This window comes from Barbus barbus, assembly GCF_936440315.1.
Source record: "Barbus barbus genome assembly, chromosome: 20".
Lineage (NCBI taxonomy): Eukaryota > Metazoa > Chordata > Actinopteri > Cypriniformes > Cyprinidae > Barbus > Barbus barbus.
The window spans coordinates 18,218,735-18,245,394 of record NC_136748.1 but is presented as its reverse complement, the minus strand read 5'-3'; the positions used below and the strand labels follow the sequence as shown (position 1 = coordinate 18,245,394).

Below are 26,660 nucleotides of genomic sequence, written 5' to 3'. Positions count from 1 at the left end.
GCTGTGCAATGCTACATAGTAGTTAACATTCATTAATAGCAGAGTGACCTGTGTTGAGAAACACACACACACACACCTGCATAACATGTGATGTCAGTAAGTAATTTCAGAATGACTCACAGAAAGGGCAGGTCACGCATGACCTCTGACATACCATCTACTAAAATAACATCATATCACAGAGAAGAGATGGATAGAGACTGTAATCATAGCAAACTGATATTAAAAAATGTGTGTACCTTTAATTATTTTTAATAATATATATTTTTAGATTTCATTTACATACATTATTTTCATTGTATTTTGCTTTTTTTATTTTGCATTAAAAAAAATATTATTGCTTCTATGCTGCAATGTCAATATGGCTGTTTTTATTTATATGGTAATGCAAATATACAATTTTATCTTGCCAATAAAGAACACTAAAATTGAAATGAAGAAAGAGAGATTTTTGTGAAGGGATTATGAATGGTTAATCTGATGCTGATAAAGGTACGCTGCAGAGATAAAGCTCTTTAAAGTGTAATCCCTCTAACACTGAAACACACACATGTCGTACCTCTCTCTAATAAAGGAGAAACTCCAGGCTAGCAGATCACTGATCTAATTAACCACAAAGAGCAGTTTGAGCTTTTAGTAAGACAGTACACAAGGAGAACGAGACAATGTTGGATAAAAACATGAGACGAGAGAGATCAGGACAAGAAAGATCAGAGGGACAAAATGAACGAGAGGATGGAAATCTACACAGATGGAGGGACGAGGGAGAGAGAGAGCAATGGCCAGGCTGTATCCTGGCCACTGATCAGAGACATGTGCCACCATCAGTGTTCAGACAAACTCATAAATAAAGCGGCGACAGGATTAACCATCAAACACACACCTGGAGCACTCACACCATTTCATTTCTACACACACACACACACACACTCACACACGCTGGTCAAATACACCATAACTACTATACAAACACGTGGTATTGATAGGAATGTTGGTTGTCCACATTGTGATTGGTCCAATCTATGGTAAAACTGTAAATGCCATAGTGTTTTCTGTGAGAAACTTTGCCTTCCCATGATTCTGCTCTGAGGAGTGCTGTCATCTCATGTCCCACTCAATACCAACTTGAGCAAAGCAATAAAGAAAAGCAACCATTGGAATGGCCACAGAAGACCAGCCTGTTGGAGAAATAGAGAAGAGAGTGTTTGAATGGTAAAATACAAAGATACATAGAAAACATACTTAAAATTGTGGTTTGAATTATAAAGTCTACAAACTAGATAATACAGAGACACCAAGCAGGAAGTGAGGCTGTATCTGAATCTGTCAATGGAATGAAGGCATTTGAGCAGGACTTGAACAGATAATACAGGTCGCCAGAAGAACAAGAGGATGAAACATTTAGGATCTCATATGTTAGTTAAACAATATCCAATCAAATTTTTAGCAAAAAAAAAAAATTAAAATCTTAAATAGAACACAATTCAACTCCTCTGTTGTGAATATGCATCTTTAATCACACGTTATGTAAACAGCCAGTCGGTAAATAGACTGATGTAAGTTAATTTAACGAATATGGCACACTATACAGCACAGTAACGGTTCCCATTATGAATTGGACATAACTTACAAACAACTCACAATTCTTTAAGAGTGTCTGCTGTGTACTCAGTTATAGCTCTTAACGATTCACTTATTGTGTGAGTCTGATTCCAAGGGCTAATTTATGTGGAAATTCACTTTGCCATTTGGACTCATTAAAAAGAACCATTTATAAGAGTCATTTGTTCAGAAATCAGACATTAAAGCTCACGCTACGTTCATTCTTCAGTACAGAAAACTTGAGTTCATATATTATCTTGATATGAAGAGTTCAGATGCAAAAGCCTCTAAGTGCCATCTGAAATTTTCATCTAAAATGAGCATTTTTATCAGGTTCCTATGTATAGGTTCAGTAATTTTACTCTAATGGCAATGTATAGGTCCTTTTCTATGCAATTAAAGTGAAACAACTGAACATAAATATAGGAGCCTGATAGAAATGCTAATTTTAGGAACCTTTAAGACGGCACTTGAACATATGAACTCTTCATGTTTACATGACTAATTTTTGCCAATCCAAATTAATCCAATACAATTTCAGATTCTGAAATTATATGAACCCTAAAGGTCTTTGCACACTGAGCCTTGTCCGAAATTTTCGCACGTTAAAAAATAAATATGACCTCTCGTTGTGCCAATCACGTTAACACACTGCCTCCGAAACGTTCATCTGTCATAAAAAAAAATTCGAATCAGGTTTGATTTTATGCATTTTCGCATCCGTAGCAAGCATTTGGATAGGAAAGGATGACGAATATGAAATAAATGGAAAAAACGCATACGAAAAGTTCGGACTCGGGGTGCAAGGACCTTAAATGTTGCATTTACCTGACAAATCTTAAATACAAAGCTTAAAATATAAAGAGTTTTCTAACAAATAAATTTTAGGTCTCCTCCACTAACCAAGTCGTAAACATACACACGTAACATGTACGTAAACATATGAATTATGGCACTGTGCATGTCTGCAAGGCATTTTTGAAGCTGATTTAGAAAATAGCCTGATTTGAGAGTTCACATGCTTATTTTTCCTATTTATCTGATTATTTCAGGTCTAAACCATCCCTTTCAAGAATCAAATTTTATTCGGAGTTCGATTACATTTTTAGATTAAATTATTTGGTTGCAAGTAAACGTTTGCACATACACATATGGATGGGCACAAAACATTATTGTAACCACAGCAACATTTTGGCGTATTGTGGGAGTGAATAAGAATTTAGTGGTTTGGTATGGAGTTAATAAAGTGATCTGTTGCGGATATGAGATATGTGATTTTTTTTTTTGGAGTTATAAAACAAAGCATTTGGGTGTTTTTTTGTGCTTGTCCTTGTTGGTTGCTTTTGTTTTTTCTATGAAGATCTGGCAAAACTAACACTTTACCACAGGCTCGTGAGCACAACTATAACCCTGTGTCAGAATGTGCCAAGGTTAAGATTTCTCTCATTTTCTTGCATCTCACATACAGACGAAGGCACATTTTTGATGAGTGTTTAAATACGTCAATAACAACTAGTTGTCCAGTTCAGTTCCATACACACTCCGTAGAATTTCTATAAATGCAGTTATCTCTACCTGTATTTTTAGGAAGTTAATGCGGTTGTCGAACGCGGTTGTCAATCCTGTATTTTAGTGAATTGTGTGTGTACAGAACGTGATTAAGGAGTAAAAAGTTAACTAAATTGTTTTTGGACACATTTGCAATATATTTAATCACAGCCTGTAGCTCTGCAATTTTAACACTTACACACACAAAACACACTTAAGTCTGGTGCTTTCCTGTACAGAATCACTAGCTGTGCTTGCTAGAATTTACCGCAGTATCCAGTGATAATTTCCCCCACGTGAGCTCTGATTTATTACCTCATGCAGATTAACAGATATAACGTGAAATCTTATTAGAGCACAAGGGCATATTCACTCATTATCTCATTTACATTCTTTCGACCCCTGCAGTCAACAAATGAACAGCGGTGTAAGACACCTTTTCCCAGAGCACTTCACTTAATGCACTTAGTGCTATATTTGCTCCTCTCAAATACTTATGGATATGTTATAGAATTACTTGTATTACATTCTCTCTTGGATTAATTTCTTCTGTTTGTGTTACAGTCATTTATGGCTGTTGATAAAAAAAGATGTATAAACATATTGCTAGATGAATCAATGTTATTTTTAAAATTTTATATATCATTTTCACATTAAAGTATTATTTTATACAAATAATTTCCAATTATTATCAATGTTATCTATACATAATCACAGTTCCTCCTCAACATGTCCACTAAGAGCCCTAAGCTGTTAAAACACACTGGACAGGTGTGTGTTTGTCTCTGGTGGGTTCATTAAAAGGACTTGCCTTGTTGCATCAGGGGTGAGAAAAGAAGGATGGAGCAGGAAGAAAATGAGAATAAAAGAAAGGGTGCTGATTACATTTTGTTACATCTCATTGTCCTTCAGGTGCTGGAGTCACAGCTTTAACCACTTAATGCATTTTGTCATGCCAACAACACAAAACACTGCAATGTAGCAGAAAGACTACAAAAAGTCAGACAGAAAAGAAGCTCAGAGGTAGTGTGTGTTATGTCTCATTTTGTCTGTATAAGACTACTGATCTGTTTTCTGAACTTTGTCCTCATCCAGCTACACACAAATCCTCTCAACATGACTCAACTTGCGTCACACCAAACTCACCTACATTAAATAAGGCACAGATACACGTCAACACACACACTTATAGAGGCAAGAAGAAGAACAGGTGATTGTTATATCATAGGAAACTCTTCCGAAACATTAGCTTAAAAATAAAATAAACACATATAGACACATATTTATAACTTAATGTAGTCACTCATCATTTAAATATATTTTTTTAAATGATATGCAAAGTAGACATACTAAGATATGCACCGAATTCTTGCCTGTACAGTTAAGTCAAGAATCATTTTAAAGTTCACCCAAAAATGAAAATTCTGTCATCATTTACTCATCCTCATGTAGTTCCAAACCTGTATGAATTTCTTTGTTCTGCTGAACACAAAGGAAGATATTTTGAAGAAAGTTTGTAACCAGGCTGTTTTGGGGTATCATTGACTTCCATAGTAGGAATAAAAATATTATGGAAGTCAATGTTGCCCCAGAACTGCTCTGTTTCCCACATTCTTCAGAATATCTTCCTTTGTGTTCAGCAGAACAAAGACATTCATTCATGTTTGGGACTACTTGAGGGTGAGTAAATAATGACAGAATTTTCATTTTTGGGTGAACTATCCCTTTAATGTGATGGCCAAAAACAAACAAACAAAAAAAAAAAAACGTGCTTTTTTTTAAAAATTAATATAACTGACAGATGAGCCGATAATTATTTTCATTTTATGGCCAAAAACTTAAATGGCAAATATTAAAATTCTACAGTATTTTGTCTAAATAAAATAAAAATAAACACTAAAAAGTACTAATACTGTAGTGAAGTGACATACGACCAAGTATGGTGACCCATACTCAGAATTCGTGCTCTGCATTTAACCATCCAACGTGCACACACACAGCAGTGAACACACACACACACCGTGAACACACACCCGGAGCAGTGGGCAGCCATTTATGCTGCGGCGCCCGGGGAGCAGTTGGAGGTTCAAGGCTCTCACCTCAGTCGTGGTATTGAGGGTGGAGAGAGCGCTAGCATTCACTCCCCCCACCTACAATTCCTGCCGGCCCGAGACTCGAACCCGCAACCTTTGGATTATGAGTCCGACTCTCTAACCATTAGGCCACGACTTCCCCTGTAAGTGTTACAAGTAAATTATAAAGTAATAATGTAAATTACAATAATATAATTATAAAAATATAAAGTACAGTAAAAAAAAATATGAATTACAATTAGCTAAATATTATAATTACCAGTATTATTAAAATAACAATAATAATAAATTATTATTGTTTTAATTATTTTATGAAAATATTTAAGTATCCAATGTCGAACGAGATATATATATATACACACACACACATATACACACATATGTGTGTGTTTGTCAACTGTTGCATTGAGCAAAGCTCTAAATCAAAAACAGATCAAATCCATACTATTCATGCTATTTTTATATATTATTGATTACCGAAATGTAAGACAAGCTACTTCAAATCATCGTGTAAAACAAAAAAAAATTAAATTCTAATAAGTTTGACTTACAAACAACAAAACTGCCTTAGGGGGGCTAATTAAATGTAAATAAAGTAGTATGATATGGTTCCTATATAAAAACGGAGAATGAAATGGATAAATGACTGAATAAGTACAGGGTCCTGAGGGTCTCAGCACCCAGCAGGTCTCTCTCTGAGCTTTACTGTACCCCGCAGCTCCTCCTGCCTCTAACTGAGTGGCACAAAACCTTTCCGTCAGCGTCTGCACCCACCCCTGCAGCAGCTGTCAGTCAATCAGCATGGCTACCTTTCAGAGATGTCAAGAATGAATGATTCCATGGCGACTGTTGTTAAGACTCTGTGGTGTTTAGGGTACTTGGTGGCAAATGGATGAATAGCAGCTTCTAGAAACTTCCAGACAGACATTCAAACTGCTTTTATCTTTCCAAAAGACCTTCACACTTCTCTCTCTATAACTCTTTAAAGATAAATGTACAGATGTTCTCTGGTGCTTCACTTGGCATTAAATGCTACCAGCAAGATCCTAAAGCAGTTTGTGAAGACTTTTGCCAAATTATTTCATACAATTTATGATCAACTTTACATGTTTACCTAAGCAAAAACATCTGACTGTCTATACAATTAGTGTCTCAAATCTACTTACTTGATTAGTGACCAAAAAACAGTGCAGCATCTTGAATATTTATTATTTTATGCTATAATTTCTCTTAAAGGGGTCATAGGATGCAAAATTCACTTTACGAGTTATTTTAACATAAATGTGTGTTGGAAGTGCTTGTACACATCCACCCTATAATGATAAAAATCCACGCAGTGTTTTTTTTTTAAATCCCTATTTTAAAATCCCCTTTCTCAAATCAGGCTGTTCTGAGATTCCTGTCAGAATGACATAGTTCTGTACAGACCGCTCCCATGATAGTTGATTGACAAGACCGTCTTACCCTAGAACTGCCCTGAGTGAGCTGTGAGCTGTCCGCTATTGTGTCGACTCCGGTGCAGGGGAAGACAAGATGTTGCCGATTAAGTGATTTAAGTGTTTTGTTGTTGGATGTAATAATGAACATAGCAGTCGTAATTTACTCCTGACATCTGAGCCGCTGAAGATGCAGAGGATTAACGTTACTTTCATTTTGAAGGGAATGCACCTTTCCCGATCTGCCTAAATGCATCTATGTTCACGCGAATCATTCGTGATCCAGCTTCATCTACAGAAGAAATTAGTTGTTTTTTTTTTATGAATCTTTGCAAATCGCCATTCCTAATAATGTGCTAGTTAGCCAGTTTTGCTGAAGTTTACAGTCTGTTCGTCACCCCAGGGAAGATGGGGCGGGGTCAGCAGAGCTCATTAGCATTTAAAGCTACATGGACTAGAATGGCTTGCTCAAAACAGAGCTGATTTTGACAGGTTAAAAAGGTTTTTGTTTACACTACCATTGAGAAATTTTAACCAAAGTATATTATTTTATTAAGACCCTAAAGAATCATATCAACTTGTGGAAAATAGGCATCCGATGACCCCTTTAATTTTATGTTATAACATTACTTGGTTTTAATTTTCTCAAAATTCTACAACTGTTTATTAAATACATTTTTAATAATACATTTTCAATCATCAACGTTCAGAATTTTATACGCCACTTTATATTGAAAAAGCATAATAATTCATAATAACAAACCACTCCAATCCTACAAACAATCTTACGAAATCATTCGTAACATCTCTTATGCACCACAAAACAGTGACTCAGCACTTCTCCAACACAAAATGTGATCTGAACACTTCAGAATGAATTCATTTCCTCACTTTTTTGTCTGATCTGGGATGAAATGACAGGCTGTCCCACATCATTACAAAACACAGCACCAAATCATTACAGCTTTCTTTCTGAATTACTGCCTCAACATGACCCACAAAACGTTAAAGGTTGAAAACTTTCACATTCCCAGAGTTTAAAAACACGTTGTCAGCAGCTGTGGTTGACTTGTCAGCAGTTACAGATTGAGGGGAAATAAATCTGACTGATGACATGTGTGAATGTCTCTCTACCCTTGTAAAAAAAAGTGCTTAATTGTATTGAATGTGCACTTGTAGTGCAAAAAAAGCATATTTAAAAAAGTACTTGCCGATAATATATTAATGAAATAAAAGGCCATTTAAGTGTACTTAAGCATAACTTTTATGACTGTTTCTTTAAAACACTTTAAAAAGTGTTAGAGTTTCAAATTTTAACTTTGTTCTTTTTTTAAATAATGCTTTAATAATCTTTAGTCATGGTTTAAAGTACATTTATTTTGATGTGTTGATTAACATACTAAAGCATGTTAAGTACTGCTATTATGGACTGCTATTTTTGCCAGAAGCAATGATTTGAAATAAAAAAAAAACTTAATAATGGATTTGCTTTTTACAAACACAGCTTTTCACTTCAATAACTGATTACCTTGTAGATTATTGTGATGTTTTCATCAGCTTTTTGGACTCTCATTCTGACAGCACCCATTCACTGCAAAGGATATAATGCTAAATTTCTCCAAATCTGTTCCATTGAACAAAAACTCATCTACTTCTTGAATGGACTGACAGTAAGGAAATTGTCAGCAAATTATTCAGAAATTAAATGTCTAAAACATTATTCAATTCACATCTAAGAATATTTTTTGAAAGTATAATATTTCCATAATAAATACTCTTTTTAAAAGTATGCAAAAGCATTTAAATGACCCACCTTCGACAAACACCCTCTTCCAGAAGATTCTTCCCACATGGATCCCGCCAAGAAAAAACAGATTGGACAGAATCAGAAATGCAGTGGAGAGGGCAGAGATAAGCGCTAGGCCACGCCTCTGCATCCGAGGCGACAGACAGCGCACCTAAGACGAGATCAAAAGAGCATGGTATTTATTAGTGACCTTCATTATCAACACTGAACATTGTTTAAAGCTGATGACTTGAGAGGGATTGTGTGAACTCACAATAACGTGATGAAGAGGATGAGAGGAAAAGAGGAGTGCAAGAACATTCTCCACGAACACCCCAACCCAGTTCAGCACAGCCCAGTACTGCAGGTAGTCATGGCAACCATGCCAGAAACACACAAACCCAAACGCCAGTGCTGTGGAGACGAGTTTCCGGAACACACCGTGACGAGAGCCGCCCAATGGCACATATATGTACCTAAAGACACACAAACATGAACTACTATGTGGAAAACAAGAGTTACTGCTTTCTTTTAAAGACTAATTTGACAATTAATAATACATTTTTTTTTAATATTGCGGTAATGATAGTATCCTCCAAACAACCTTTTTACATTTTTTCAACTGCATTGTTTAAAAGTGTCATGAACTTTTGATGCCTTTTTTTCATTATTTTGTACTGTTCTCTGATGTCCACTTATAATGTTATCAAGACTTTATCAAAAAACATAATTTAGAAGTAATAGGCTATTTCTTCAGTTCTGTTTTTAACCCCCCTCATCAGAACGCTCTGTTTGCATAGGCGTGGCGGATTGTCAACTCTGAAGTAAATGCCCACTGCTATGATTGGATTGTCTATGATTGACAGCGTACATTCCTCATAGATGGACGCTGCTGTGATTTAGGGTAAAAACGCATAAATACTCATATCAAATGATCTGTATTAACATTTAAAGCAATAGTGACCACATAATAAACAGTTACTCACACTTGTGTGGTGCGACATAACTGTCAGATCCAATATAGTTGGTACAGCATTGTCTTTTAGTTTCAATCTTTCTGAAAATCCTGTGTCAAATTGTGCCTTGTTTGTAAACGAATCCGCAGTAAATTGAAGTGTACAAAGGACCGAGTTCTTACTGACACGGTCTGGCACTTCATTAAAAATAAAGTTAATCAAATAAAGTTTATCGTTTGGTTTCTGTGTAGACCTGCGTTTGCCGCTCTTGTCATTTACCTACCACGTGCACAAATTGAAAGTGAAAAGTGAAGTGAAGTGACATACGACCAAGTATGGTGACCCATCCTAGGAATTTGTGCTCTGCATTTAACTCATCCAAAGTGGACACACACACCGTGAACACACACCTGGAGCAGTGGGCAGCCATTTATGCTGCGGTGCCCGGGGAGCAGTTGGGGGTTCGGTGCCTTGCTCAAGGGCACCTCAGTTGTGGTATTGAGGGTGGAGAGAGCGCTGGACATTCACTCCCCCCACCTACAATCCCTGCCGGCCTGAGACTCAAACTCGCAACCTTTGGGTTACGAGTCGGACTCTCTAACCATTAGGCCACGACTTCCCAATTGGTGGGCGGGGCTAAACAGGCAGCGATGTAGAAGCAGGCATTTCTCTGCGGAGGTGGCGTTTAGCCACACTATTACGCTAAAAAGTGGCACATTCCACAACCTGTCATTCTGGCAGATTGGCTTCAATATAAGTTGTTTTTAGACTAATGAGAAAGTTTAGTGTTCTGAAACTTACAGGATGTTTTATAGCACAATGACCTCTTATATGTCAAAAGATCAAGTGAATTTTGATTTCTCAGTTGTATGACCCCTTTAATGTTTATTAAGTCATTTTTATTATGTGGACCACAATTGTCTGTTAGACAAATGTGAGAAAAAGAGAAAAAGTGCCTTCAGATGACATATTGTCTGTAAAACTGCCACCGCTCCCCTCACAGTGATGACAGACAGCAGAGAGAGAGAGAATTCTGAACTAAACCCGGTCTTTCTCGACGGCAGTATAGTAGAGTTTCCATTTCAGGGCTGAGAGAGCACCAATCTGTTCTAATGAGGCTGTTGGTATAGTGGAGGACTAGACTCATCTGTGTGTGTGAGGGAGATAGTGAAGAGGATAAGATTAGCCCCTGACCATGGCTCCAGCAGACAGCGTGTGTAGAGATCAAGAAAAGAAGATCAACTGTGCTTTATTTTATCACACTTAAAAAAAAACTCTCCTCTTCTATTTTTATTCTTCAGCATTCATGTGTCTGTTTCTCCCCTATAGGACATCTAATAGAACTGATGGGTTTTTGTGGATTCACTGATAAGCTGACTGGAATTACTGATGGTTTATTGATAGGGCTTGCTCGGGCTCATTGTCTTTCTAATCAGGAACAAGCAAAACAAACATCCTTAAAACAAGACACACTTACTGTATATGAGAAATTTGAAGAAATTTGAAACATTTTGTAGTCAAAGATTTTTAATTACTTTCTCCACTGTTCGAAAGTTTGGGTCTGTAAAAATTAACCATTTTATTCAGCAAGGATGCATTAAATTGACCAAATCTCTCTCCCAATTCGCTTCCTGTCAGTTCTGATCTGTCCTGTCATAATAATAAAAATAAATCTAAAACGAAATCTTCGGTAACACTTTAGAATAGGGAACACTTATTCACTATTAACTACAACTTTTCCCTAAATAAATTCATAATTTGCTGCTTATTAATAGTTAGCTATTAATAAAATAAGGCATTAATATGTGCTTAATTACTACTAATAAATGGCTAATATTCTAGTAATATGCATGCTAATAAGCAACTAGTTAAGAGACCTAGGTTTTGAAATTATGGCAACTGGTCAGTGAGTTTGGATCGATACCAAAATTTGGATTTGGTGTGATTGAAGCCTTTGGCACCTTGGATTCTGGACTAAATAAATATCTTGGATGACACCTAAACAGCCTTAAGTGAATGATGAAATGAAACTTGGAATATATATATAACACACACACACATTTTGCCTCTGCTGTTCGATCTGCTGGTGTTTGACCCTGTACTGCCTGACTACTCTTAAAAAAAGCTGCAAATGGATCCAAACCTCTCTGTCGTTTCACAACATACATATTGTTAACAGACATATGAAAGGGATATATTTCTGCAAAAGTGCTCACACACATTCTGTTTCACAAACTCCAATACCTATGGTTAATGTAAATTTTCTATAAATAATATAACATCTTCCCTCAAACTTTACCTACAAACTTAAACATGTTTTTGCTATTGTTCCCTCATATTCTTTCCATTAAAATTTCTTTAAAAATACACGATTTCATACTTATTAGGATAATTATGTTCTGCCACAAAAAGAGTGCAAGTAATCTTTCTTTGTTAAACATCCCATTTGCAGTTGATTTACAAATAAATTACAGAATGAAACAATTATAATGTCAAACTCAGTTAAATGCACTTAAAACCCATTTAATGAATCACACCAACTTTTAATTCATGTCATGCTTCCTGAACTGAACACATTATCATCCAGATAAGGTAATAGTAACATTCTAAAATTTTTGGCACCATGGTACATTTTTTAGTAGAGATTTACCTCACAATCCTAGTGGATCTTGCATTCGGTTTCTGTTTCTTTTGTTAATGTGTTTTTAAAGTCCTAGCATAGACTGCCCTGCTGAGAAAAGTGTTTATGAGCACATTTTCATTATGAACAGAAACAATAAGGTCTCGTTCTGACTCTGTGGCCACCACAGTATAATCTCTGCCCTCTCTCGCCCTCATATAAGCTCATATGAACTGCGTCTGTGATTTGATTGTGGTGAGCACATTTCAATAGACAGGAGATGACACTCAACAGGCTGACAGCGAGGCGTTCAAGTAGACAATAGCGCGACAGGAGGGGTGCGTGGCGTGTGTCTGTGGATGATTTAAGATCAGCGTTGAGTCACAAACGGAGAGCAAAGACCCTCTCCCACATCTCCACACCCCAAAACTCAGCTCTTCACAATTACTGCACATTTAAAAGCACATTAAGATCTCTCCAAATGCACTTTACAACTCTCTCTCTCTCTCTTACACACACACAGCCCACATTCACACTCCAATTATGCAGATCAACTTTCTCTGCCACACTGCAATCACTACACATTTTAACAGAGAGAGAGAGAGAGAGAGAGAAAGAAAAATGGAGAAGATATGGTCAGGAAGAGATGGAACTGTTTTTGGTTTGCTGTTCGCAATGAAAGGGTTACTCAAAATACTCAATACTGAACATACTCAAATTCAAGTTCAGTGTTCCTGCTTGAAAGTATGGAAGTGCTTGCAATCTCAGCTTTCTGATTGGTGGGATTCAGGGAAAAATGGAACACTTCCCATTTGGGCGGGAAATTGTGCTGTATTCCCACTGCTCGCCATTTCTGCTATTTGTCTGAAAATGAGTCTCCTCACAGGTCTGCTACAAGCCAAACTAGGATGTTAGGTTAGGTTAATAAAATGAGAAAATTACATTTTTTGGGGGGAAAAAAAGAGAGATTTCTCTCAACTACCTTAAAATTTAACAGTATTGAAGATTGTTTTACTATTAACATTTTGATTGATACCTATAAAGCAAAAATATTTTCATGTTATTGCTTTTAATTATATAAAATAAATATTGCCAATATTAAATTCTATACAATTTAGTCTAAATATAGTCTAAATGTTATGTGAATTTAGGCATCACAACAGAAGCATGAAAAATGGATATTAATTTTGAGGTTTGCTACAGATTGCATTTAACAGGGTTATTATTATTATTATTTTTTTTAATTGACTTCAGGTAAGTGTTGGATGATGTCAAAGGTAAAAGTAAAAACAGAGGAAAAATTTAAATAGCAGAACGTGAGAGAAGAAAAATATCCAAATATACAAAATTTTATTAAATCATTAAAGGTAAGTCCAGAAAAATTTAAACAAAAATCTAATTAAATTTGGGAAAAAACAAAACAAAACATTTCATATGGCCCTAAATAACTAATTTAGTACAGATATAACATGCATTCCTATTATCATTTGTGATGCATATAGTGCATGAATATGTTGTGATGAATTCCTCTTTCTTTGTAAAGTGCACAAGACTCAGTGTCTTGTCATTTGCCCTGATATTCTAAAAATAAAACAATAAATAATTTATGGACTTTTGGGTCTGTGTTATTGGCTCAAGCAGCATCACACGTAACATTCATTTCCAATGTCCATATTCACACAAACTGGCGAGTTTCCAGCATGAGATAGAATAAGATGCTCATCGTGCTAAATACATGCTAATACAAACCTGATCAAACATCTTTTGTCTGTGGAGATCGCAGCCCTGCCAAAGACTGACAATACCAAACCCTGAACGAAAACACAACCTGAGCTCTCTCTCCAAAACCTCCACAATGATCTCTCCATACAGCTGGAGGACATTAGAATATGAATAACTGTGTCAGGAAATGCAACAGCTGAGCAGACAAGGTTACGCCAGGAACTCAAGAGGTTTTTTACTCAAGGCTTTCCCTACTGAATCAACCTATTCCAGTCCCTGGGAGTATTTATACAAAAAGAAAAATATAATTAAAGCAAAAGTGGCGGCTTGAAAACATCTGTCCAGCTGCTCTGAAGAATAAACCTGAATTCCTGCAAGGAAGGTGACTGTTCATACAAACACCTATAAAACATTTATATATAAATTCTGTAATACTATATAAATTCTCTAAATTCTGTAATATTACAAGTTACAGAATGTGCTGCATGATTTATTATGCATTTAACAGACTCTACAAACATTTCACAGATAAACATCTGTTTATTTTTATGACTAATATTATTCTGAGGTATCGGGTATTTTGTGGAAACAGTCAGTGGCTGTATTTCAAATGTCACAACACTAAAATTGTTTTTAGCAAGGCTAAATCCATCCAAATTACAATATTCATCATATTCTGCCTATTGTCAGAGTGTAAATCAAATCACAGAAAAAGCAAATGGTCTCTGGCATAAAAGGAGAACTACTTGTTATAAAAAAAACAAAAAAACTTGCAATCAAACAGCAGAAATGTTTGGCGGTGAGAGACTGAGCTGAGCCGTGTTTCTGGACTCTTGGGTGACCAATCATGACCAGTGCCAAATTTATCCATTGTGTCTTGGTGAAATAAAAACCGTTCATTATAGGCTGCCAGTTTGCAACAACAGCGATGGCTTGAGGGTGTGGAACACACCCTATTATAAAGCTCATCTGCATAACATTGGATAATTTTGAGCATATATATATATATATATATATATATATATATATATATATATATATATATATATATATATATATATATATATATATAATTAACCGATATGCATGTATATTTAAATGTAAATGAGTCATTTGGTTCTATTATTTTCTTTACAGCGCTATTAAGTCTGTAGAGTGAGTCTCTCCCACTGCGCATCACATTATCACATATCATAAGTGCATTAAGAAACTTTACCTTAATGGCTTAAAGCACATCTAACAATGCGAAAACAGCAAGATTCTTCTTTCTGATGGATAATTTGTGTAATTTGTGCTTTCATCTTCAGCTAAGTATGCTAATGCACCAGCTTAAATGGTTTTGCTGTTAAAACTTTTTTTTTTTTTAAAGTGATGCTGCTAAATATGAACATCATAAGGTTTCATCTGTGTATTATATATCAGTAAATTTCCAAAAAATTAAGGGAGCAGAAAAAAACATTAAAATCTAACAAGAACAAAAGGAAATAGATGCAAGACTGTCAGTTTATTATGTATCAGAAACGTGTAATTGTTCTAGTGATTATGGTTTTTGATTATGATTATTATTCATGTGCTTTTCAATCTGCAACAAGAGATAACCGTGTCCATAGCAGTGCAAAATATCTCCCTCCCTCTCGCACACCCACACAAAATAAGAAATGGAGAAATCGTACCTGATGAGCCATTTGTAAAGCCCCACGTCAAGTGTCTGAAAAGCAAAAGACAGTAATGAGTGAGCTCAGGGGTTAAACAGATGGTTTGAGGTTACACACACACACTTCTGTAGAACATGACACAACACAAACATGTGTTTAATCAGTCAACACCCAGAACAGACAAAAAGAGAAAAGTATCTGCAAATGAGATGCTTGAGGAAACCATTTTAATGAATCTCTGGGGACCAACGCTGGCATTTGGTGAGACAGCCGTAGCGCAGGGAGATTTTCTCAAAGTGGCTGATCCCAGAACAGTTTTGCCGTTTGTCTAGTTGAGCTGTAGTCTAACACAGGGTTTTGTGGCAGGTTTGGGACACGTTCTTATCGATCTGGTAGGCAGAAACAATATTCATGCAGTCGTATGAAACTCTATACATTTTCAGGAGGAAATTTGAGTGAGAGGACGTACTTTGCTAATGTGTCACAGGTCAGGTGGTTATTAGGATGTTGCCATGTGGTTGTTTGGGTGTTTTGGGTGGTTGCTGGGGTTGCTAAGATTTTTACTGGCCCAAATCAAGAGCGCGAATCCGCAAGTCTATATGATGTTGTGCTCACTCTTTTTAATGAAAAAAAAATAATAATAATGAAATAAATTATTAAAAAGAAATATAATAATATATAAAAATCTATATTAATAAAATTTTATTTTAATTATATTTAAATATAAAATATATATAAAAATAAACAAAATAAAAAAAGAATAATAAAATACAAATATATAATACATTTACTACACAAAATGTCTATATAAACATACTAAATAATTTCCTAATTATTTAGTGATATAAGTATTATTAAAATAAAAAATAGAAATAATTAAAAAGATTATAAAAAATACAAATATACTGTAAGTACAGAAATATATGCAGTATCAAATTATTATTATATATTTTTTTAATTATCATGTTGAACTGGATTGAAATTTCAATAAATATGGTTCACAAAAATAGACTTGATCTTTAGAAACTACACTTCTACCAGGTTTGGATCTCAATTTTAAAGGCCCGTTCACACCAGGAACGATAACTATAAAGATAACTATATTAGCGTCCACATCAGTGGACGATATCATTTGTTTATTCTAAGCACACGCTCCTCTGTCGCTTTAAATTCTCGAGCTGGTTATAGCAGATTTGATTCTGATTGGCTGTCATTGTGTTTATCGTTCATCAGCAGGAAAAAAAATAATTCTGAACGTGATTCCAACAATATTGTTTCTCTTTGTCTTTATTGTTATAGCTGTGGTGTGGACTCTGCTATTCTTCAATATTGAGAATGATTTTTAGAACTATATCTTTGTCATTGTCTTTGTAGTTATCATCCTTGGTGTGAACAGGCTTACTGTATGTTTCTAACAAACAATATAAAGTCACATTGTGTTCACACAGGGTTTCTGTTTTACCCTTTGACATGTAGCTCGTATCAAACCATCATGACTGCAAAAATATTGATTTGGCCCTTTGTAACTCAATTTGTTTCTCTGCAGGACTTTCTCTTCCTCCTGTTCCTCTGAGCAGGTGTGAACAGAAGTCCTCAGGTCCTCACGATAGCCACAGTTTCTTTTATTGTTATCCTCACTTTACTTCTAGTCATCCATCTATCCACATTTCATCCATCTTCCTTTATCCTGGCATAATGCTATTTGATATCGATCAGCTGGATAGGACGGGTGAATGGATAAACAGGTCAAAATGTTAATTTTACAATTCACAGTGAAAAGGATTAAATGGATGAGTGAGTGGACAGAGATATGGAAATCTCCATAATCTCATCCAATTAGAGCAAACATACAATCTGAATTTGACACCAACAGACGGTTGTCTGGCCATAAGGCTTTCATATGTAGTTCAATCTGTCGCTTTCTGAGTCCAAATACACCCAGACCCCAGAGACAGCAGTAAAGAGCTTCTAAAAACAGGGCTGTATGAGGAGAAATGGACACGTGCAAGCAGATGGCTGCTAACATGTCAGAAAGCCCCGACATGAAGTTTTCATGAGCCAACAGAAACTATCAAAACCTTCAGTGCTGCAAAAATATCCATCTGGAAAGAGAGAGCGAGAGAAAGAGAGAAAGACGAAAAACAAAGGTTGAGAGAGTGTCTAGAGGGGGATGGATTGGGTCTGGGGTCTACGATACATAATGACTCCTAAATCAGATTGTCCAGGATCATTTGATTCATTCCAGCACTACCTAGCATTCATTAACAACTATTGATGAAATCTGCTTCAGCTCTGGGGAAATAAAGTCATCCGGGAAGGCCAGGAGAACAGATAAAGCAGAAGTAATTTCACTCTATATTAATAAAGTGTGGAGGCATGCAGTTGTGCTTGTCTCTTCCATTCCAGTCCAAGTCCAGAAAAAATTACACAAATGTTTAGCCAACTTAAAAGGGATGATTCATACCAAACAATTACTGTAAACTTTTGCCATTACCATCAGTTAGGTTCAAGCTCTTTTTGAAGACCAAACAATAAATATTAAATCAAATTATGTCATTTATTATCATTAAATCATTATTAAAGTTTATAAAAATGCCACAAGCAGTAAAGGTCAACACAAATATGTGATCCTGGACCACAAAACCAGTCATAAGGGTCATAATAGTTGTTCATGAGTCCCTTGTTGGTCCTGCTGTTCTTCAAAAAAATCCTCCAGCTCCTGCACATTCTTTGTTTTTCCAATATTTTCTGCATATTTGAACCCTTTCAAACAGTGACTGTATGATTTTGAGATCCATCTTTTCACACTACGGGCAGTTGTTACACAACTATTACAAAAGGTGGAAACATTTACTGATGCTCAAGAAGGCAACAAAATGCATTCAGACAGTCGTGGATCATCCAGGAAACGACACAGTTTTAAGATTCTAGGGTATGTCAACTTTTGAATGGGGTGATTTTTATAAATTCAGTTATTATTTTGTCTTGTGGAGAATATATAAACATCTGTTATGTGAAATAGCTTATTCAGGACAGTATTAAATATACAATAACATGCAATTTTCATGATCCCTCAACATTTTGCATATTCTGCAAAGGGCATGTAAATTTATGAGCACATGTATTTATGGTAGGAAATTTACAAAATAGCTTCACGAAACATGATCTTTACTTAATATCCTAATGATTTTTGGCATAAAAGAAAAATCAGTTATTTTGACCCATACAATGTATTGTTGGATATTGCTACAAATATACCTGTGCGACTTATGACTGGTTTTGTGGTCCAGGGTCACATATATTTAAAAACCTGTATATATTTAATACACAACTTTTCAGGAACTGAATCACAATTAGCCATTTTGACTGTTTTTTCTATTTTTTATATGTTTAATGAAGCTACAGTCAAACCAAAAATTAGATATAACCAGATATAATTTTTGGTCTGGTGTCATTCATGAGCTGTGTGAGTCAGATGGTGATTCATGAAGCTGAAAGTGAAATTGGAACACAATGGAACATATTCACTCAATATCCTGCTGTTTCCATCAGACATGCCTTCTCTACTCCATACATCATCTGAAAAAGCAGGCCTGAAGGAAACAGTTTGTAAACACCTCCCACAGCTCAGACAGTGTTTTCCTCGTGATACCACTAAACTATAGGTGAGATGATGAAGAGAACGGAGATCAGCATAAAACCTGGTCTTGTTCTCACTGCATGTGCGTGTGTGTGTAAGAGAGAGACCTAATGTCTCTACAAGGGTAGTAAAAAGGGCAGTAAAAGACCAGCTAATGGTCCCCATGAGGAAAATGTGTCAATAAACATACTAAATAATGTTCTAATGAAAATCTAAAAATGGGTGATAGCTGTTTAGGGACAAAGGTCAGAAAATGTAATTTATTAGCTTGGTATAAGGATCAATGACAATAAAAAAAAGAAGGAAAAGGGGAAAAAATCTTTAGAAATGCAGTTTTTGTAGACATCTAGTGATCAAGTTTTTAGAAATGTATTTTTTTGTTTTCATGTTGGTTTCATAAAGGGTTTAAATTTTTCAAGATAATTTATCATTATTTAAAAAAATGTTTTTAAATATATTTTTATCCAAGGAAAAAAGTATAGGTTTAGAAGGATCGTGAATTATTAATTCATGAATGTCATTATGTTTTTAGTGAGTCACACATGGCATTTCACAATTTTACCTTGGCTTGTCTGATAATGTCAAATTATCAGACATTTTAAGAAACTTACTGTCCTTGACACAAAGTTCTCTCTATGATATATATCTCTCTCTATTAGTGCTACTGGATCTTAGCGCCGCGTTTGACACTATCGACCACAACATTCTTTGAAATAGACTAGAAAATTATGTTGGCATTAGAGGAAGTGTACTGGCATGGTTCAAATCGTACTTATCTGACCGCCATCAATTTGTGGCAGTAAATGAAGAGGTATCATACCAATCACAAGTGCAGTATGGAGTACCTCAAGGCTCAGTACTAGGCCCCTTACTTTTCACACTTTACATGTTACCCTTGGGAGATATCATTAGGAAACATGGTGTTAGCTTTCACTGTTATGCTGATGATACCCAGCTCTATATTTCTTTGCAACCCAATGAAACATACAAATTTGCAAAACTAACGGAATGTATAGTTGATATCAAAAACTGTATGAATAGCAATTTCTTACTGCTAAATTCTGGAAAAACAGAGGTGTTAATTATTGGACAAAAAACTTTTGCATGTAATAACCTAGATCGCTGTCTAATACTTGATGGCTTCTCTGTAAATTCTTTGTCATCAGTTAGGAACCTAGGCATACTTTTTGATAGTAATCTTTCCCTCGAAAAACATGTTTCTAGCATTTGTAAAACTGCATTTTTCCATCTTAAAAATATATCTAAATTACGACCTATGCTCTCAATGTCAAATGCAGAAACATTAACTCATGCGTTCATGACCTCTCGAGGCTAGATTATTGTAATGCTTTATTGGGTGGTTGCTCTGCACGTTTAATAAACAAACTCCAGCTGGTTCAAAATGCAGCAGCTAGAGTTCTTACTAGAACCAGGAAGTATGACCACATTAGCCCGGTTCTGTCAACACTGCACTGGCTCCCTATTAAACATTGTATATATTTTAAGATTGTGCTAATTACCTATAAGGCCCTGAATGGTTTGGCACCTCAGTATTTGAGTGAGATCTTATAGCATTATAGTCCTTTGAGTCCGCTGCGATCTCAAAACTCTGGCCATTTGATAATACCTAGAATATCAAAATCAACTGTGGGTGGGAGATCGTTTTCCTATTTAGCACCCAAACTCTGGAACAATCTACCTAACACTGTTTGGGAAGCAGACACACTCTGTCAGTTTAAATCTAGATTAAAGACCCACCTCTTTAACCTGGTTTACACATAATACACTATCGTATTTCTATAATTCAAATCCGTTAAAGGATTGTTAGACTGCATTAATTAGGTCAACCGGAACCGGGAACACTTCCCAAAACACCCGATGTACTTGTTACATCGTTAGAAGAATGGCAGCTAAGGTAATATTAGTCTGTTTCTTTCTTATTTTGAGGTCACCGTAGCCACCCAGATCCAGACTGTATCCAGATCAGATGGTCATTGCAGCCACACGGATCCAGTCCGTATCCAGATCAGATGGTGGATCACCACCTAGAGATGACCTCTACAGCCCTGAACGTCAGTGGAGACCAGGACAACTAGATGAGCCACAGAGACTAATCCCCAGTGAAGACCCTGTCTCCTAGACGGCCATCGGGACAAGACCAAAGGAACCAGATGAGTTCTTTGCACAATCTGACTCTGCTGCAGACTAGAATTAAACTGCTGATTTTGTCTGGCCATAGGAGAATGACACTATTTTGATACACTATTTCCCCGTCTAAATACTGTAAAGCTGATGTAAAGCCACCCAGCTTTATATCAAGCTGACGTAAAGCTGCTTTGACACAATTTGAATTGTTAAAAGCACTATACAAATAATAATAGTAATAGTAGTAGTATATAATTCCTGTAATTTTTTTCCCACAGCACATTTCTCGTAATTCTGTTAAACTACTGAAGGATTTTAAGAATTTATTTTTTTAATGAGGCTTTTTTCTTCATCATGGCATCAGAACAGCTGTATAATCCTGTTTGACTTTATACCTCCCCAAAAAATATCAAAATTAATTTCCCTTTAGAAATTAAATGGCTCTCAAACAAGCCAAAAAAAGAGCAATTTATGACATTTTGGCTTAGAGTCAATTAAAAGTTAAAGAAATTGTATTAAAAAAAACAAATAATAATTAAATAATTAATGCACAGTTGAATTGTTCACAATAAGACCAAAAACGTGCATTAATTCAAAATTAACTTTTCATTAGATTAGGAAATAATAGCCTTGTCTCACTGACCCATAAAAACAACAGATCCATTGAGAGCGATCAGATAGCTATAGGCAGGAGTCAGCAAAATGCTATAGAGTGTGTGTGTTGATGCGCGACTAAATGAAAAGTGTTTTATAGCAACCCATAAACCTTTCAACCACCGTAAACCCAGTCCATGATACTGACCGTACTATATCACACACATGCACACACAGCAATAACAACACATCCACGCACGTGTGTGCAGACACATGCACACACACAAACAGCAATCTCCAGATTTAACTACAGCCAAGAGCAACATCTCAACCTCCCTCTCTCTCTGTTGTTCTCGATCTCGTTCGCTCCCTGCAGGACATTTGCACTGTAATCAGAGACTTTGCTGTCCTGCAGTATGGGGTACTGTCTCCACGTGGTATATTGCATTTGGCGGTTCTGAGCCATTAAACACAGAGATGAGCATGTGAGTGGGGTTTCGAAGTATATCGGTGTGTGTGAGTGTGTTGAGGCTATGCTGAGTGTGTTTGCGCTCCATCGGGTCCAGAGGAGCTGAGCTCTGTCTCTCCGTGTGGGATTGAAGCCAGACAGGGCCTTACAGCACGCCCTGCTAAAGTCTCCGGCATACGTCTGTTTTCTTACAGCTCTCATTTATCACACTCTAAACTCCATCACCTTAAACACCACTCAGACACACACACTGGTGCTTAACCTTTCCGGCTCTCGGAGCTTCAGCAGCTGTCTGCAGTGTAGATTTGCTGATACACGCAAAACATGCACGGTTACACAGGAAGCAGAAGATAGTGTCACTCTATCTGCGCGACGATGGGTTATGAAAATTAACTGACAACCATTGGCGTTATGAAGTAGATGCTTGCAAAAACCATTAGGGAATATAGTTTGCTAAGTCATTAAATCTAGTTATTGTTTTTACTTTTGTAAAATAATGATAAATTAACATGGAAACTCCTTCAAATTATTTAATACACTTTCAGAATTTTTCTGTCATGATATTTAATATTTTTTTCATCTTTTTTTTTGGCAGTGGTGGTTAATACTGTAGTAAATAATTAGTGCAAATGCAACAATATATTAAACAATCTACCATTCAAAAGTTTGGGGTCAGTAAAATTCTTTTTTAAAGAAATTAATACTTTTATTCCACAAGGATGCATTAAAATGATCAAAAGTAACAGGAAAGTCATTAATACTGTTACGAAAGATTTGTATTTCAGTGTAAACTTTATATTCATTAAAGAACACTGATAAAAGTATCATGGTTTCCACAAGAAATAGTAAGCAGCCAAAATGTTTTCAACTTGCATATTAATAAATGTTTCTGAGGAGCAAATCAGCATATGAAAATGATTTCTGAAGGACCATGTAACACTGAAGACTGGTGAAAATTCGGCTTGGCCATCACAATAATTAATTATTTATAAAAATATATTCAAACAGAAAACTGTTTGTTTTAAATCATATTAATATTTCACAATGTAAAATTTTTTTTACAGTATTTTTGAATAAATAATTGCAGTCTTGGAGCAGCATTCAACAATAAAAAAACCTTATTGACCCCAAACATTTTAGCAGTATTTCAGTAATTATTATTATTTAATTAGATTGAGGTCTTTTGCACATTGCACTATAGATTTATTACAGTAAGGCAATAACTCCGTAGTAATGTGTGTATTCTACCAAGATTAAAGAGTGTGATGAAAAAAAACAAACATAAAAATATCAGAAAATCTAAAACACTGCTGTTTCCAGACTGGTGTTGGTTGCCTAGGAGACCATTCCAGACTATTGAACCTGAAATGCTGTGTATCTTCATCAAGCTTTCAAGCTTTAGTGTAAAATCCAATCGTCTAGGAGGAAGCCTGCGTGTATGAGCCTGTTCTACATCGTCTCATGAGACATCAGAGCGCTAAACTCCATCAGAGAAGCCGAACACTCAATTCCATACATTTGAGGCGAGATGTTTGTGATGTTAAACAGAACGCATGGATCTTGTTATGCTGCTGTAATGTGCTTGTAGATGGGTGTAAGTGAGTCTTACACCATTGTGCAAATCGTTTCACAGTTTAACTCAATTATAGTGACTGCAGTGCAGCTCTGCCCCCTGTTGGTGCAGAGATGTACTGCAGCTGATGACTGACTCGCTTCAAAATTGGTCCAGTCCAGCTTTATAAAGTATTTTTGAGGTTTGACAGAACATAGAAGTGTGTGTTTATTTACCTCCACATCCCAGTGAAGCTGTACATGATGCTGACACAGCGTGGTAACTTTGGTGGCTCCACTCCATCCAATCTAACAAGCAGAGACACTGCTCCAAACAAGACCAAATACTTTATGTAAAAAAACTGGACCAATGCAAGAGCCAAACCACCTGCAGGTGAAAAAGAGAGAGTGGTTAGAATACATTAAAAAGTAACGCGGCCAAGTGTTTGATCTCACATAGACATTTGCCCTTTAAACATCTGAAATGACAGAGCTGTTTGGCCACAGCAGGTGCCAAAGTTTTGGCCATGCAGTGTAAGTGAGACTCATTTCGTCCCTTCATTCCATTCTGGCTGAGAACCACAGATTTGATGATTTATATCAGATTTCAGTTTTATTCCGAACTGTTTCATAATTTAGTTTGATCATCCTCATCCTCTCCAGTCATCTGTCCCTCTTCGCTTCTCTCTTTCTGTGTGTCAGTGGAAACTGAGAACAGCATCTGTCTTTCCCATATCCCACTGGTATTGAGCTAAAAGCCTGTAAAAAACAGGACAGAATTTCTGCTTTCTGTACAAAGCAGGTACAAAGTGGCGATAATGACTATGTTCTTGCTGTATAGACCCTCTCTACTTCGCTCTCTCTTGCAGAGTCTGTTTTTGAATCAAAGTTCAGGCAGCACAAATCAGCAACTTCTAAAGATCAATGGGCAGCAAGGGTAGAAGTTAAGACGCTGCACACGGCTGCCCGCAACTGTGAGTGTGTGTGTGTGTGTGTGTGTGTGTGTGGGTTTTCGTTGTGAACATCTGTGCAAGATAATAATGTAATAAACACTTTAGTACCCAAAATAACACCAGTTATACCATGACAGACTGTATCCATTCTGAAAGACATCATTTGGATAAAAACCTACTCACTGAGTACAAATATTCACAAATCCCTGCTTCACAGTAAGCAGTATGTCAAAAAAGTAAGATGTTAAAAACTCATGATATAGCAGATCTCATATCATGTACTGCATGAAATTCTGGACACTTATCCTGTAAGACTGTGGGAGGCAAGGAGCCACTGGATTTGAAAAGGGTTGTTATTTGAGTGTAAGCACTGCATGTACCAAGAAAGTTGTTATAGTTATTATAAAAGCCATGCATGAAAACAGAATGAAGATAACTACATTTTTCTTGTTTTGCTTAATATCATATTTTTTCATTTAGTACTTCCCTTCAGAAGCTACAGAAGATACTTGCATGTTTTCCAGAAACATGTTTTCACGCCCCGGCTCTTAATGCATGGTTTTTCATTCTGGAGCATCAGTGAGTGTTTGAACCTTCTGTAATAGTTGTATATGAGTCCCTCAGTTGTCCTCAGTGTGGAAAGATGAATCTCAAAATCATACAGTCATTGTTGGAATGGGTTCAAATACACAAAAATGCTGGAAAACCAAAGAATTTGTGGGACCTGAAGGATATTTCTGAAGAACAGCAGACAGTTTAACTGTTCAGGACAAACAAGGGACTCATGAACAACTATCACTAAACAACAACAAAAAAAAAACACAGCTTTGGATCGTTCAGGTAACAACACAGTATTAAGAATGAAGTGTATGTAAACTTTTGAACGGTATGTAAACTTTATTTTCTCTAGTGGACTATATGTAAACATCTTTTATGTGAAATATCTTATTCAGGTCATTACTAAATAAACAATAACATGCATTTTGTATGATCCCTCTTATTTTGGTAAAATAATTAACATTTTGCAGATTCTGAAAGGTGTATGTAAAGTTTTGACTTCGACTGTATACACACACACATATGTGTGTGTATTTATATGTAATATATATAGTGCCACATATAAATATACACAGTATACATACACACACACACACACACACACACACATATTATGTAAACATAAACTTTTATTTTAATAATAAATGTTTCTCAAACACCAAATAAGCATATTAGAATTATTTTTGAAGGAACAAGTGACACTTCAGACTGTAGTAATGGCTGCTGAAAATTCAGCTTTGTCATCACAGATATAAATTACATTTTAAAATATATTAAAAAAGGAAACTTTTATAGTTATACTTCACAATTGCAGTTTATACTGTATTTTTCATCAAATAAATGCAACCTAAGAGACTTCTTTCAAAACATCACAAAAAAATCTTACCAACCGGAAGCTTTCGAATGGCATTGTATTTATTTAACACCCAAGTAGCCTGTCTTTGTGGTTGTTGTTAGCACATCATAGGTAAAAAAAAAACTTGAATGGACAATGGACAATGCCAACATAGCAGATGTAGTTTGTCTGGAAATGCATACATACACACTTACATCCCTACAGTCTGTTGAGACATTCTTTATCAAATTCAATATACTATGAAAGTTCATGAATTAATATGCAGCCAGAAACTTACCCAGTGCCCAGGGTGGCAGCATCTCCAGGTAGGTTTCTTGAAGTGGATCATGAATTCTGCTAAACACCACCAGACACACACACGCAGTATTCCACTCAACACATACACCACAGAGACTTTACACACTGGCTTCTCTATCTGCAGAGACAGACAAACACACTCACAATACATCTGGATAAAGCACAGACCCTGCAGCCTT

The 26,660-nt window shown here is 36.0% G+C and overlaps 1 pseudogene across 1 annotated transcript in view; it reads right to left on the bottom strand.

The window, feature by feature from the left end:
- Positions 1-1,098: 1,098 nt before the first annotated feature.
- The window catches only part of LOC306886149 (protein-cysteine N-palmitoyltransferase HHAT-like), a 31,960-nt pseudogene continuing 6,398 nt past the window's right edge, over positions 1,099-26,660 (bottom strand). Inside the window, exons 6-11 of the transcript in view lie at positions 26,462-26,599; positions 24,055-24,205; positions 15,437-15,471; positions 8,740-8,941; positions 8,493-8,637; positions 1,099-1,178 (exon numbers count right to left, since the gene is read on the bottom strand). The product of the transcript in view is annotated as a protein-cysteine N-palmitoyltransferase HHAT-like (transcript). The remainder of the gene's footprint in view (positions 1,179-8,492; positions 8,638-8,739; positions 8,942-15,436; positions 15,472-24,054; positions 24,206-26,461; positions 26,600-26,660) is intronic.